Source organism: Xyrauchen texanus, chromosome 34, assembly GCF_025860055.1.
Source record: "Xyrauchen texanus isolate HMW12.3.18 chromosome 34, RBS_HiC_50CHRs, whole genome shotgun sequence".
NCBI lineage: Eukaryota > Metazoa > Chordata > Actinopteri > Cypriniformes > Catostomidae > Xyrauchen > Xyrauchen texanus.
This window is the reverse complement of record NC_068309.1, coordinates 26,803,863-26,818,045: the sequence shown is the minus strand read 5'-3', so window position 1 is coordinate 26,818,045 and position 14,183 is coordinate 26,803,863.

Genomic DNA, 14,183 nt, shown 5'->3' with positions numbered 1-14,183 from the left:
AGTCTACACTAGGACTAAGATGGCACTGCCCTACTGATACCATCAGCTATAAGCATCGATCAGAGGATTATGGCCCAACAACAATGCGCAATGTGTACCGCATATTGGCTAGACAAATGATCCTTTGGGACTCATACTTCCATACACAACTCGAGCCAAGGTGATTGTGCAGCGACTCTGGGATAAACAAAGAGAATGGTATGACCCATTACTGCTTGAGGATCTGCTTCAAGCCTGTAATCCATGGGTAGCAGAACTATCTGATTTATCTTGCATCACCTTACCTCGCTGCTATGTTCCCACAAGTATGGACCAGCCAGATGTGACTAAAGATGCTAATGTGTTCTGCAATGCTTCTGAGAGAGCATACGGATCAGTGGCCTACCTATGCTCTGAGGATGCCTATGGTAATTTCCACTTAGCTTTCATACCAGTCAGATCTCGAGTCGCACCAAAAAGACAAAAATCCCCAAGGCTGGAACTTTGCATGGCAGTCACTAGAGCAAAACTTGCAAAGTTGATAGTCAGCGAGCTCACCCTACCTATCAGGGATGCCATCTTGTGGTCTGACTTCACCACTGTCCTGACATGGATCAAGTCAGACTCATGTTGATTCAAGGTCTTTTTGTGTACCAGGATTGCTGAAATCCAATATCTCATAGATCAACTGGCTTGGAGGTATGTGCACTCAACCACAAACCCAACAGATGATCTGACAATTGGAAAAACATTGGCGGAATTGGCCCAGCAAAATAGCTGGTGTCAGGGTACATCCTTCCTGTTACGACCCCCTCATGAGTGGCCTGAATCTCCATCAGTACCAGGTGAAGAAGATTATACAGAGCTATGTCGTTCCTTGTTCTGTCACTTTATCTCAACCAGTGTTGATGTGTCAGTTCCTGATCTAAGCCAGTATGCTACATGGAGTGAACTGGTGGAGGCCACAGCACATAGATTTCAGCGTGGTGAAGCAGAGCAAGAAAGGCTATTTCCTCATTAAGCAGTCACAACTTGAAAGTTTCTCAGAGGAATACTATCTTCTCATAGCCAATAAACCAGTTTCTTCCAGTAGCTGCCATCTTGTTCTGTCTCCAGAATTTGATGCCACAGATGAAATAATCTGAGTTGGTGGGTGTCTCTGAAGAGCTGAGGATTTGGATCCTAATTTCAAACACCCCATTGTGCTGGATCTGAGTCATGGCATCACCAAACTGTTAATCCAGGATTTTGACCAGAGATTATGCCATCATGGGCCAGACCGTGTCTTATCCGAAATTCAACAGTCATACTGGATATTAAGAGGACGCAAAGCTGTTCAGAAACATCAACATACTTGTCTAGAGTGCTGAAAATTGAAATCCAAACCTTCTGTACCAAAGATGGCTGACTTTCCTCCAGCTCGCCTTCGCTTTTTTAAGACGACATTCTATTCCACCGAGATGGATTGCTTTGGGCCGTTCCAAGTGAAGATTGGCAGGCATACAGAAAAGAGATGGGGTATTATTTTCAAATGCCTTACCACTCGAACAGTACATCTGGATGTGCTTACCTCTGTCGATTCAGATAATGGCTTAATGGCTTTACGGAGGTTTACAGCATTCCGTGGTATGCCTGCTGAGGCTACTCTGATCAGGGAACAAACTTCAGAGGTGGAGAGAAAGAGTTGAGAGAAGCTTTTTCTGTCATGAGTCCTAACCTAAAAGAGTTGCTGGCAAACATCAGATTAACTTCCATTTCAATCCTCCAGCAGCTCCACACTTTGGGGGAGTGTGGGAGCAAGAGATTCGCTCAGTGAAAGCAGCCCTCATCACCACAATTGGGGCACATAGCATACCTGAGGAGGTACTCAGAACAGTTATAATTGAAGTGGAAGCTATCCTGAACTATAAACCATTGGGTTATGAGTCAGCTAATGTCTCAGATGTTGATCCAAGAACACCAAATCACCTTTTGATGGAGCGGCTTAACAGTTCATTACCTCAAGTTGTCAACCAAGATTCTGAAGTTGCAGACGGTGGAGGCAAAGTCAGATCATAGTGGATAAATTCTGGGCCAAGTTCATACATTACTACTTACCTAGTCTTCAACTGTGGCAAAAATGGCCAGAGACTACTGCAGACCTTACTGAAGGGTTGGTTGTGATGATGGCTTCACCCCAATTGCCAAGAGCCCTATGGTTAGTAGGCAAAGTAAAAAGGGTGTTTCTAAGTGCTGATGGCCACGTGAGAGCAGCTAAAGTAAAAGTTAATGATAAAAGCTTCACCAGACCTGTAGCCAAGTTAATCAAGTTGGCTGAATTGCCTAATGACACTTAAATTCAATTGGAGCACCAATAATAAACCTTAACACCACAAATGTGGGGGCGGCTGTAACAAAGGAAGCGCAAGCGCAAAGGTGCCATCTAGAGGCCGCTGCTGGTGCGTCAAAATTTATTGTGCATGAGGTTAAGAAATGTGCATGTCATTAAAGGGTTAGTTCACCCAAAAAGGAAAATGATCCTATAATTTACTCACCCTCAAGCATCATACGTGTATATGACTTTCTTCTTTCAGCCAATCATAGTTATATTAAAAAATTCCATGGCTCTTCCAAGCTTTATAATCAGAATGAATGGTACCTTAGATTTTTAAGCCCAAAAAAGCACTTTAAAATTAATTAAGCACTTGAAATTAATCCATACGGCTCCAGGGGGTTAATAAAGGCCTTCTGAAGTGAAGCAATGGGTTTTTGTAAGAAAAATATCCATATTTATAACTTTATATAAATTTTTGGGTGAACTAACCTTTTAACAGTTGTGCTCTGTGAGTGAAGAGCATTCGAGAAGTCGCAGCTCTGTGTTTATGGTGTTTCTTAATAACTTTGTGTGTCTATTCGAGAAAAGTGAGTTCAATTGTTCCCTTTTTGCTTAAGTTTGATTAGAATAATTGAGTATTTGTTCATAAATCTAATCGAGATATATGCTGAGTCATGCATATCAGTTATGCTGATATTCCATTATTTGTTTTATACGCAATCATATTTAGAAGAATAACTTTTCTGTTCATGTTGTTTATATGGAGCCAGGCATGATGTTAAAATTATAGGAGTCTATAAATAAGGTTTCTTTATACATGTGACATCTATTATTGCTTGTTTATTTGCAGCAACATGTATACTCCTAAAAACCCACTATATAAATCAATATAAGCTGAGCTGCAACCACTATGTCCAACTCTGTGCCTGAACTATGCCAATGTAACATCACTGCAGTCTAATATATGTCTGTGCTGTTGAACAAACATTCAGTAAAGTATCTGAACTGATTCCTGCCTCCTGTCTGCATTCTGACCGACACCTCAGGGCGAGAACTATAGCCTCCTAAGTGCCTGTTGTCCTTTCTCTCACACAATCCCCAATAATTGTTGGAGACTCTCTCACTCCATTTCGCTTTACGTGGATGATATTCTTCTTTATCTCCTCGATTTGGATACCTCCCTCTCAAATATACTACAGTTATTCGTTACTTTTAGTAACATATCAGTGTATAAGATAAACTGGGACAAATCCTCCTTAATGCCACTTAATAGTGTAACCCCATCCATTCTTCCAGGTAACCTTAGCTTCACTGACTCATTTACATAATTAGGTATCAAAATCTCAGGTTCCCTGGTTAAAATAATTCGGTGTAAGTCATTTTTATTTGTATAGCGCCTTTCACAACACACATCGTTTCAAAGCAGCTTTACAGAAGATCAGGCTTTAAGATCTTGATCCAGTGAGCAAGCTGAAGGTGACTGTGGCAATGAACACAAAACTCCATAAGATGTTGGTTAATGGAGAAAAATAACCTTGGGAGAAACCAGACTCACTGAGGGGACCAGTTCCCCTCTGGCTAACATTAATATATTATAATTTTCAATATTAATTATGTATAGTGCAATTCATGGTTTAAAATTATTAAACTAAGTGTTAAGGGTCAGTGTTTAAACAAAGATTTTTTGTATGAACTGTAAGATTAATGACTAATGTCTTTGAAGTCCATCCTGTATTAACTGCAGAAGTTCACATAGATGCAATTGTCCTTGTTTGTTGGCTGATGAAGAGTTTTGATGGCAATTCAATTATAGTCGATGTATTCCATTTCAAGAGTATAGTCCGTCAATAGACCGAGGTGATGCAGGCAGAGATCAGTGAGGTGCATCGCAGATCAACCTTGCCGGTAATTTCGGTGAGGTCTATCCTAAATCCAAGGCATATGAAGTATCCCATGTCTTATTGTTGGAGTTGGCATCAGTTCATCCTCTGAAGTCCCATGGGACTCCCCCTTAATAGATCACCCTTTGTTAAAGTGGATGGATCACACTGTAGGCTCTCAGGGTGCTGTCACTTTGATCTACAACAGCCTACTTAAATATTCCTACAAGCCATTGAAAATATTGACTATCTGGGAGAGAGAACTCACTTGTTTCGTTTTTAGACCGGACTGGGACATGATATGGTAAAATCTACTGTACATTTTAAAATCTACTAAACATAACTTGAAGCTATTAATGAAATAGTCTCTTTTGCAACAAAAGGTCTGGAATATACTGCAGCTTATTCTGGCCAAGAACCACCACTTAGGAAGACCTGTCTGACTGACATATAAAGTGATCTATCAGAGTATTGTTTTAGCATGCCGTTTAGGGGTGGGATAATCTGAGATAGACCATAAAAGACAAGCATGGAAAAAATCGTAACAATTAAACAATTAATAATAATAAATAATGGCACAATAGTATCTGCAAATTATTGTACAGAAAACACATACAATTGTGAAAAATGTGTAGAGACTCACTGCACAGTACAGTACAGTACAGACACTAAGAAATCTCGCCAACAAGACCGGATTGGAACAGAACTGCACAGTTCTGCAACGAGAAACATTTTGCACTATGGTTTCCAGGAGGACTGCTAAAAAGATCTGTCCCCTCACTTACAGATGTTGTTTAAAATAACCCAATCAGATTAGAGCTTACCAGAACTAGAACGTGTCTTCCAGTTTTGTAAGTAATACACATCACAAGGTTAGTGAATGGACAGTGGGCACGAAGTCTGAGACTGAGACTATTACAGAAATGAGTACATATATCCACAGAATAAATACACTTTGCCAGACAGCTTTGCCTGTTCAGTGTTTTCAGCTCCAACTGCATTTTCCACCCTCACACTGGTTGCCACTGAAAGTCCTAGAGAAAACTGAAAAGTGTTAAACAAGCTATTGAATTGCAATAACAAGGAAAAAAAAAGTTATTATATGCGTTCAAAATGCTTTAAATCAGGTTTATTTCTTTAATTGGTCTATTAAGTTACAATTTCACCAACTCATGTGGCTCTTTTTCCACCCATGTATAAGACAACAAAATACTATTTGCTAATGGAATACAATATCCCAAGTAACTTTAAAATAATAATCCAGAAGGAAGATTGAGTCTTTTTTGAATGAGGAACAACAGAAATGTAACACTTCTTAGTTCCATGTTTTCTACCTACAAGGATTAAATTTCAGTTTTAAAAGCAAGCAGTGATGTTTGTGTTTATAAAGATATTAAAACAGTCCATGTGTTCTGTTTATTTTTAAAATTCAGACCATGTAAGTTTGCGTTTGGGAACATCATAGGTAGTCTTAACATGTAGGTAGCGGTGGCTAGCTGATAGAAAAGAGAATGGGTTCCAAGCTCAGCCTCACTAATGAGCCTACAATGATATAAGTCGGTAGACATGAAATACATCACATACATTTACAAATATATTCATGACATGAAAATACTTCACTTAAATAAAAACCCTGCATGGAATCCACCAAACTCATATGTCCACCACCCCACATGCTGGGAAGAGCCAAATGAATGAAGGCACGAGACCAACCTAATGGTGTGTGTGTGTGTGTGTGAGAGAGAGAGAGAGAGAGAGAGAGAGAGAGAGAGAGAGAGAGAGAGAGAGAGAGAGAGAGAGAGAGAGAGAGAGAGAGACATACAGTAGAAAGAAATAGCGTTAGGGACAACATGAGAAAATTAAAAATAAAACAATTTAAGTTTGCATTTAAATGAAAAAAGAAGATCATCTAGATAATAGTGATGATGCTATTTACACAATATTATGAACAATAAACAGCTGCATTAAACAAATATTAATTAAAACCTAATTTCGCAGCTGCTTCGTTTCAACTGCTTCAGTCTCTTCATGTAATCCCAGACTGACTCGATGGTGAGTGGAGGGGCTCTGTGGGGAAAAGCGGTTGGAAAGCGCTGTGTGAGGTTGCAAAGCGGCCTGTTCTTCTATTCTGTTCTATTTGCAAAATGAATGTTCAGAAGTTTAAAATGTATATTTCCTATTGACACACTAAAGCTGAAGATATATATATAACCATCTTAAGACAAATGCTTTTGTGAGACATCTTATTTGTATTTATATAAGACTTTTGGCACAGTACTGTATATACACTCACAAACCATTTTTTAGGTACACCTGCACACCTACTTATTCATGTGATTATCTTATCAGCCAATCATGTGGCAGCAGTGCAAAGCATAAAATCATGAAGATACAGGTCTGGTTGAAACACAGATATTGAAGACAAACTGCACCCCCAGTACTGCTTCAGTGGTGTGATGTGTAAAGATGGTGTGGTTGTGTTTATCAGCTGGACAACAAGGGTTAGAGTTTTTTTGTCCAACTTTTCCCATCCTGTTTCCTGTCTCCACTCTTAATATATCCTTTAATATTACTTACAATAATGTATAAAAATGAATAAAGGTTAATTTCAGTGATTTAGTCATGGTGATGGTTGGATAGTTGAGAGAAAGGTCTGATGGGTTTTTTTTTTTTTTTTTTGGCAGAAAACATAGTTTTAATGCAATTAACCATGATGCTACTACAGTAATATGGTGTTACTACACTAACCATGTTTAATTTTGTGGTTACTATGATTTTACTACCAATACACTATATATGTATACTATAGTTACTGTACTAAAACCATGGTATTTTTTTTAAGGGATGGTTTAGGTTGTCTGTTAAGACTCTAAATAAACACAATAAACATGTTGCAGTAATGCACCTATACTGTATGTTAGTATTTAATTAGGGGGGCTCTTAGTGGCTCTTAGACACTATTTGCACTTAGTACAAAGATGCTTTTTGTTGCTGTTTTAACCTCCATTAAAGTATGTTATGGCAGTATGTTATCAAATTAACCTGATCTCACATGACTCATCAGAAACTCCACGTCATTTTAAAGAGTGACACAGTAAACTACTGTCTGGTAATATATTATAATAGGAACTTTGAACTGTTACATAATGCTTCTGAGACAGTTTCTGGAACTTAGATGACAAAGTAAAACAGTTATATGAATAAATATATAAGTCTAAGTAAATAAATGGTTAAACATTTAGAAAAAGATCTCTTTTTGTGTTCAACACAAGAGAAAGTCTTATGGGTTGGCACAACATGATGTGGTTAGTAAAAGACAGAATTTTCATTTTGGGGTGATCTATCCCTTTAAGATGTTCGTGGAGGACCATCCTAGCATGTTGTGTACTGTAAGCTACTTTAAATAAAAAGAGAAATATGATCAAAACAGCAAGTGAGTGGTGGTGGCATAGTGGGCTAAAGCACATAACTGTTAATCAGAAGGTCGCTGGTTCAATCCCCATGGCCACCACCATTGTGTCCTTGAGCAAGACATTTAACTCCAGGTTGCTCTGGGGGGATTGTCCCTGTAATAAATGCGCTTTAAGTCGCTTTGGATAAAAGTGCCTGCCAAATGCATAAATGTAAATGTAAGTAGCAATCCAAACTTTAAGAATAGTTAACAGCTTTCCTATTCTGTTTTCTGATGTGGTTCTCTACACAAACATGTCTAATCCCTTGATCATGACAATATTACCTTCTCATCATCCAAGGTGGCTTTATGTAGGCCCCTCCAGCGGATGTGACATAGAGAAACACAGCCAATGAATATTGAGAAATGGTGTTTGCAGTAGCAGATCCTCTGTGAACACAAAATATGAAGATAACGAGAGGTGAAAAGACAACAACAAATGGTCTCTGATTATGAGATTAACAGAATCTCCAGAAACAGCTTCTTACGCAACACCAAGATTAAACACATGAAGAAAGATTTTTTCAAGCACTGAGGACATTTGCCACTGCTTCTGTGATGACCTGAGGTCAAATAATACCCTAAACAAAGGAACAGAGAATGAAGTTCCACAACATTACTGCAGCTAGAATACTGTATCTGAACCACAAGTTCAAGCAGCAAAGTAATGGGAACACAACGCCAGCAATGGCGATTTACCTGATTTTGAAGATACTTTCCTTGCAGTTGGTACATAAATGCAGCCTGGAGACATTAATAAATCAGTAATTAAAACAATCATATGCAAACATAAATTGGATTTTCACTCCATCACTTACATAAGGAGGAACAATTATAATGTATTATTATTAGTTAGAAAATACCTTTTTGAAGTAACATTGAACAGATGTGTTTTGAAAACTGACTCAAAGGTAGTGCAGGCAAAAATATCTTTGCATAGAGTTGTGCCAGACTGTTGGGAGACACAGCCAGCCAGACAATTCAAATGATATCCAGGTCCAAATAATACAACAAAATATTTAAACCAACTGTAATTTTGAAAACTGATGACACTGGCCATCATCAGGCCAATGAACTCTTGAGAGGTTGAAACTTTGCAAGCTGTTGAATAAATGTTTAGGAGCAATAATATAAGTGTGGGGACATTTACTCTATTTTCTGTCAACTATGATTCTGTCAAACCAGGTAAATTATATTAATCAGGAACATACAGTATATATTAAAGGGATAGAAAAACGATCTCATCATTTACTCACCCTCATGCCATCCCAGATGTGTATGACTTTCTTTCTTTAGCAGAATACAAACAAAGATTTTTTTTTTAAAATAACTCAACTCTGTAGATCCATACATTAAAGTGAATGGTGGCTAGAACTTTGAAGCTCCAAAAAGCATAGAAGTAATCCATATGACTCCAGTGGTTAAATTAATGTCTTCTGAAGAGATATGATAGGTGTGGGTGTGAGAAACAGATACATATAAATTAAATTTATAGTAAAAAGGACTTAAATATTGATCGTTTCTCACCAACACCTATCATATCACTTCTGAAAACATGAATTATTACCACTGGAGTCGTGAGGATTACTATTATGCTGCATTGATGTGATTTTTGGACCTTCAAAGTTCTGGCCACCATTCACTTGCATTGTATGGACCTACAGAACTGAAATATTCTTCTAAAAATCTTTGTTTGTGTTCATCAGAACAAGAAAGTCATACTCATCTGGGATGGTATGAGAGTGAGTAAATGATGTGACAATTTTCATTTTTGGTTGAACTATCACGTAAGAAACTTTGGTCTCATCTGGCACATATACTGAAGTAGTTCTTCAATATGCCAGACCTGGCCACACTGGGGCTCTGTCTGACAGCCAAAAGGATGGGCTCGGTGTTAATGAGCAGTGCCCAGCAGGGGAAACAGGCCAACAGGAGGATGAGAATCCCTCTCTGCAGTATCACACCCACCCGCTTCAGATTATTACTCCCAAATGTCTGCAAGAGCAGAGAATTCAATTAAAATCACACCTTATAGAGCAGACAAAAGCTTAAAGAGCACAAATAAACTTTAGCCTACACTACTTTTACCCACATTCATGTAAAACACCGATAAAATTGTTAATTGGGTACAATGGCTTAATTCTTGGATTATAAAAATTGGTTACACATACTGAACAAATTTCTCCCAATTATCAAATATAAATTAAAACGTTATAGCACAAATGTATAAAATAGCCATTAAACATACATCCGACCTGAGAGATGAGTGTATCACATGCACACGTCAATCCTGTGCCAATAGAGATGCCACTCATGAATAGACTGAGACAAAGGTGATCTTTTAAAATGTTATGTTTTTTTTGTGTAAACTATTTTTATTTATTTTTTATTCGATTTAGTGCTCGTGGAAAAGTTGTGCCTTTATCAATTTTTTTGAAGAGAGAGAGTCTGCTTCATATAACTGTGAATTGTATTCTATTATTAACATTTTCGCATGTGAGCTTCTCCTGTACTGACGGACACTCCAGCGTGAGTTCTTTAATGCACGCTGTAATAAAAAATAAATCTTACCTTACATTTCACAGCAGATGCATTGAAGTTCAGATAATCAAATACATAATATGATTTTTAGATGTTTATAATAAAAACAATTCTCCACCTTATTTATTAAGCAGACAGAGATACAAGGAGACAACCGTACAAAGTACATAAACATTGTCTGCATATTGTGTGTGTGTGTGTGTTTAACCCTCATTCCCAGATTTAACTGAATCAGAGGGCAGAAAAATAAAAGAAAAAAACTTGAACAAACAAAAAATAACCCCCCACCCCACCCCAATATGAAGCCAATTTTGGGCAGCTGTAGAATGTGTGGGTGTGGTCAACAGGGGAAAAAGAGCATCTGATACATGAGTCATCAGTTCCCAGAAACATTTGATTTAAGTCTGGCTTTAGTAAAGTGAGTTTGGTGCAATAATTTAAGTTGCATCAGACTTGTAAAGGTAGAATTAACTCTAGCAAGGGCCTCAGGTCCACAGCTCTTCAGAGAAACTGAGTTCCAACTCTTTCTCCCATGTCATGAGACAGAGGAGCAAAAACTAATGCTGGGAGGGAAAAAGAAATGCATGAAAAAGCTTCTAGAGCACACCAGTTAACATCAGGAACATTACACCATATGAAAATATTAGCGGACCAGTAGTTGAAGTATAGTTTTATGCACCCAAATAAATTAGGAAAAAATTTTATCGAGAAAAAGGTGAGACTGAAAAAGAAATAAGAGCCATGGCAAAACCTTCATTTTAATAGTCTCCACACTTTCTAACAGAGGACCAAAGTTTTAAATCAAGTTTAATTTGTTCAACAACTTTGTGAAATTATTCCTAAAAAGAGAACTAAAAGAGTGTGAAATGTGACATAACATTTTTGAAAGTTCAATTTGTAACCTGAAAAAGAGCCAAAGTTGTTACGCATGTGCATAATCTCATGACTCTTTAATTTTTCAGGATTGAGTTACCTCTGGATTCACTATAAAAACTGGAATGATGCACATGACCAACCCATGGTTTGTGTAATCTAATATGGTATACGCAGGTGTGTCTCCTGGGAAACGCAATATCGGAAGATAGTGTTTTTAGGCGAGAAAAAAACGTTTAATTTGTCTAGCCAACCCACGTACATTCCATGTAATGATTCTAATGTCGTGTACAACCAACCCTTAGAGTTAGTAGAAGGCTTAACTATCAAACCATATCAATGGAAAAGTAAATGAAATTGAGAACATTTTTATAATGATTGTTTATGATAAGATGCGATAGCGACTACACTTGCTGGTGTTGTATCGAATTGTGCTCCCCCGTCAGAATGGGTAGCCTAGGGTAGGTAGGGTAGTGTAGGTAAGGGTAGATAGGGTACGGTACTGTACCTATGGTACGGAAGGGTTAGGCTTAGCCTTGTGCATGGGAAAATGCATTCTGGCAGTGGGGACTGTTACCGTCAGATACTGTTCCCCCCATACAGATCTGCTTGGGGGAAATAGATCCCGACGGGGAAACAGAGTTCGACATAAAACCGGCTATACGAGCCGCCATATTGTTTACATGCACTGCAACATGGGACTCTGAATTTGTCATAGAAGGGTCTAAAATCATATCCCTTCAATTTTAACCAGCACCAGAAGTGGCTAATGTGTGACGAATGGAATAGACCTTTTTCACAGACTGTGATGACGTGATTCCACCTTATTTTTTATTACCACAGCTGCGAGGGGGTTTCTTTTACAGCTGCTGAGAGAGTGACAGTAAATTTGCCATCTTTTCCCATTGTACTGTCTTAATTCACCACTCTCTAATTTTATCCTCTTCTAGAAAGTCATACAACGCAATAGTGGATTTTTTCTTTTGGTCTTATTGGAGAAAATGGGTAAGTGAAAATAATATTAATTCACCACTGTCGAAGTTTACCCTGCAAATGTTTACTTCCACAATCCAAAACCGGAGTGTGAAAAAGGTCTATGTGAGAAGGCTCGAGTGGACTGACTAGTTTGTATATTCTTTGTTTGATGTCAGAAAACATGGCCGCATCGCTGCATCAAAACGTTGCGCTGCGATGGAAACAGCTTTAAACTTTTATTTAGTGATTGTTTGAATGTTTGTAACATAAAAATAAAGATATTGTGATGTTGAAAAGTCTATTTGAGAAGCTAGTTCATTATGTCAAATGCTTCAGTCCCTCTTTTGCTGGTAAACAGCAGCATGAATGCAGATCACCGGTTTGATCGTACATGTCTGAGCCCAGCATAGCATGATCATGCCAGTTTGATCTTATATCCAAAAGGGTTAAGAGGGCAGGAAGTTTACAGATTTCAGAACATTGGCAGTAATAAAGGACACATAGAAAGTGAAAAAAAAATAGAGCTGATCTCACATGAATCAAAAAAGAATTTTATTAGTAAATAGGCCTAAATAAAAATAGGATGGCATGTTAGCAGCGAGATAGATAGATAGATAGATAGATAGATAGATAGATAGATAGATAGATAGATAGATAGATAGATAGATAGATAGATAGATAGATAGATAGATAGATATATTGTTAGTGCTCAGTTTTTATAACATTTTTCTTTTCTTTTTATTGTCAGTACAAGGCAGAATAAAAAGCATTTAATTACTTGGTTGTTTGACTACAAGTTACTCTTATTGTACAGTGTATATAAATCTATATATTTACATTCAATGTTCACACTTTCCACTGGTCTAGCCAATTTTAGCAGCTGTATAATTTCTTCTTTTTAATTGAGCGGTAAAAAGTTTCGTTGTTCCCTTTATAAAAAGCTTCAATTTGATGCTGCGCTGCTAAGCTCTACGGGGAACAACTCTAGCTGTGAACCGAGCTGAAATAGTGTGTGTAACACGTCAATGAACATTGACCGGAATTTATAGCCTCGGCTGATGTAATCATTAGATGCACCTGCGGCCAGGCTATAAATGGATACGTCACCAGGTGTCGTCAAAAACTCTTTTTTCAGAGCGATTCTGTTTCTGTGTGTTTCACAAACCCTGTCAAAACTTTCTTTCCTCTGTTAGAAGTTAGAATCAGTTAGGCAGTGTGCAGTGAACGTTGTTCTTTTTGTTCTCTTTTTCTTCTCTCTTCTGTTTAGAAAATATTATATATATATATATTTCTAAAGAAAAGAAAGAAAAAAGAGAGAATGACTGAAAGTCACAAACAGTGCGTGTTCCCTCTTCTTGCTCTATAGCTGAAGAGGACACACATCAGTTTTTGCTCTGTTTGTTTGGGGGTAAGAGCACGCTGCTCTCGTGTTGCAGCAGGGCGGGTGCGAGCACTGCGATTTGCTTTAACAGGCAGAGTGCTTCGTGCTCGCCTCGCTTGCTTCTGGGAGTCAGCGCTCACGAAAAAAATAAAATAAATAAAGATCGTTCGTGGGGCTCTTGCATGGATTTGGCTGAGGAGCAAGAGACGGGTTGATCCCTTTCTCTCACTCTCTCCCCAAACCCAGCTGGTCCTTCACATGATCTCGGCTGCGTTCGGCGGCGTCTTCGGATCATGAGGAGGATCGCGATTCTCTTCCGCCTCCGAGCTTTCCGTCCGCAATAAAAAAATCTACGGAGGAATTGCTCGATGTTGTTACTCAGCGGTTGCCAGATTGGACTGGCCACGCGAAAAAGAGACACCAAACCCTCCAAATTAGGGGATAGATTTTATCTTCCAGTCTAAGGAAGGGAACGCCTCATGAGTCCCTTCCCTTCTTTGATAACCTCCATGAAGAGCTTTTTCGCTCATGGAGGAACCCCTAAAAAATTAAAAATAAATAAATACATAAATAAATAAATAAAATGTATATATATATATTTTCTTCCCGTGTTCACATACCCTCGACGTCATTATATTTGACCATCGTGGGTGCTGAGGCACGGGGGTATTCAGTGATGCCGCCGGTCGAAGAGAGACGCTTGCGGGCTATCTCTCGCCGGGCTCGGCATCGTCACTTAAGAAGCCCTCTCTCCCCTCAAAGCCTTGTAGGACAACCTCCACTTTAGTG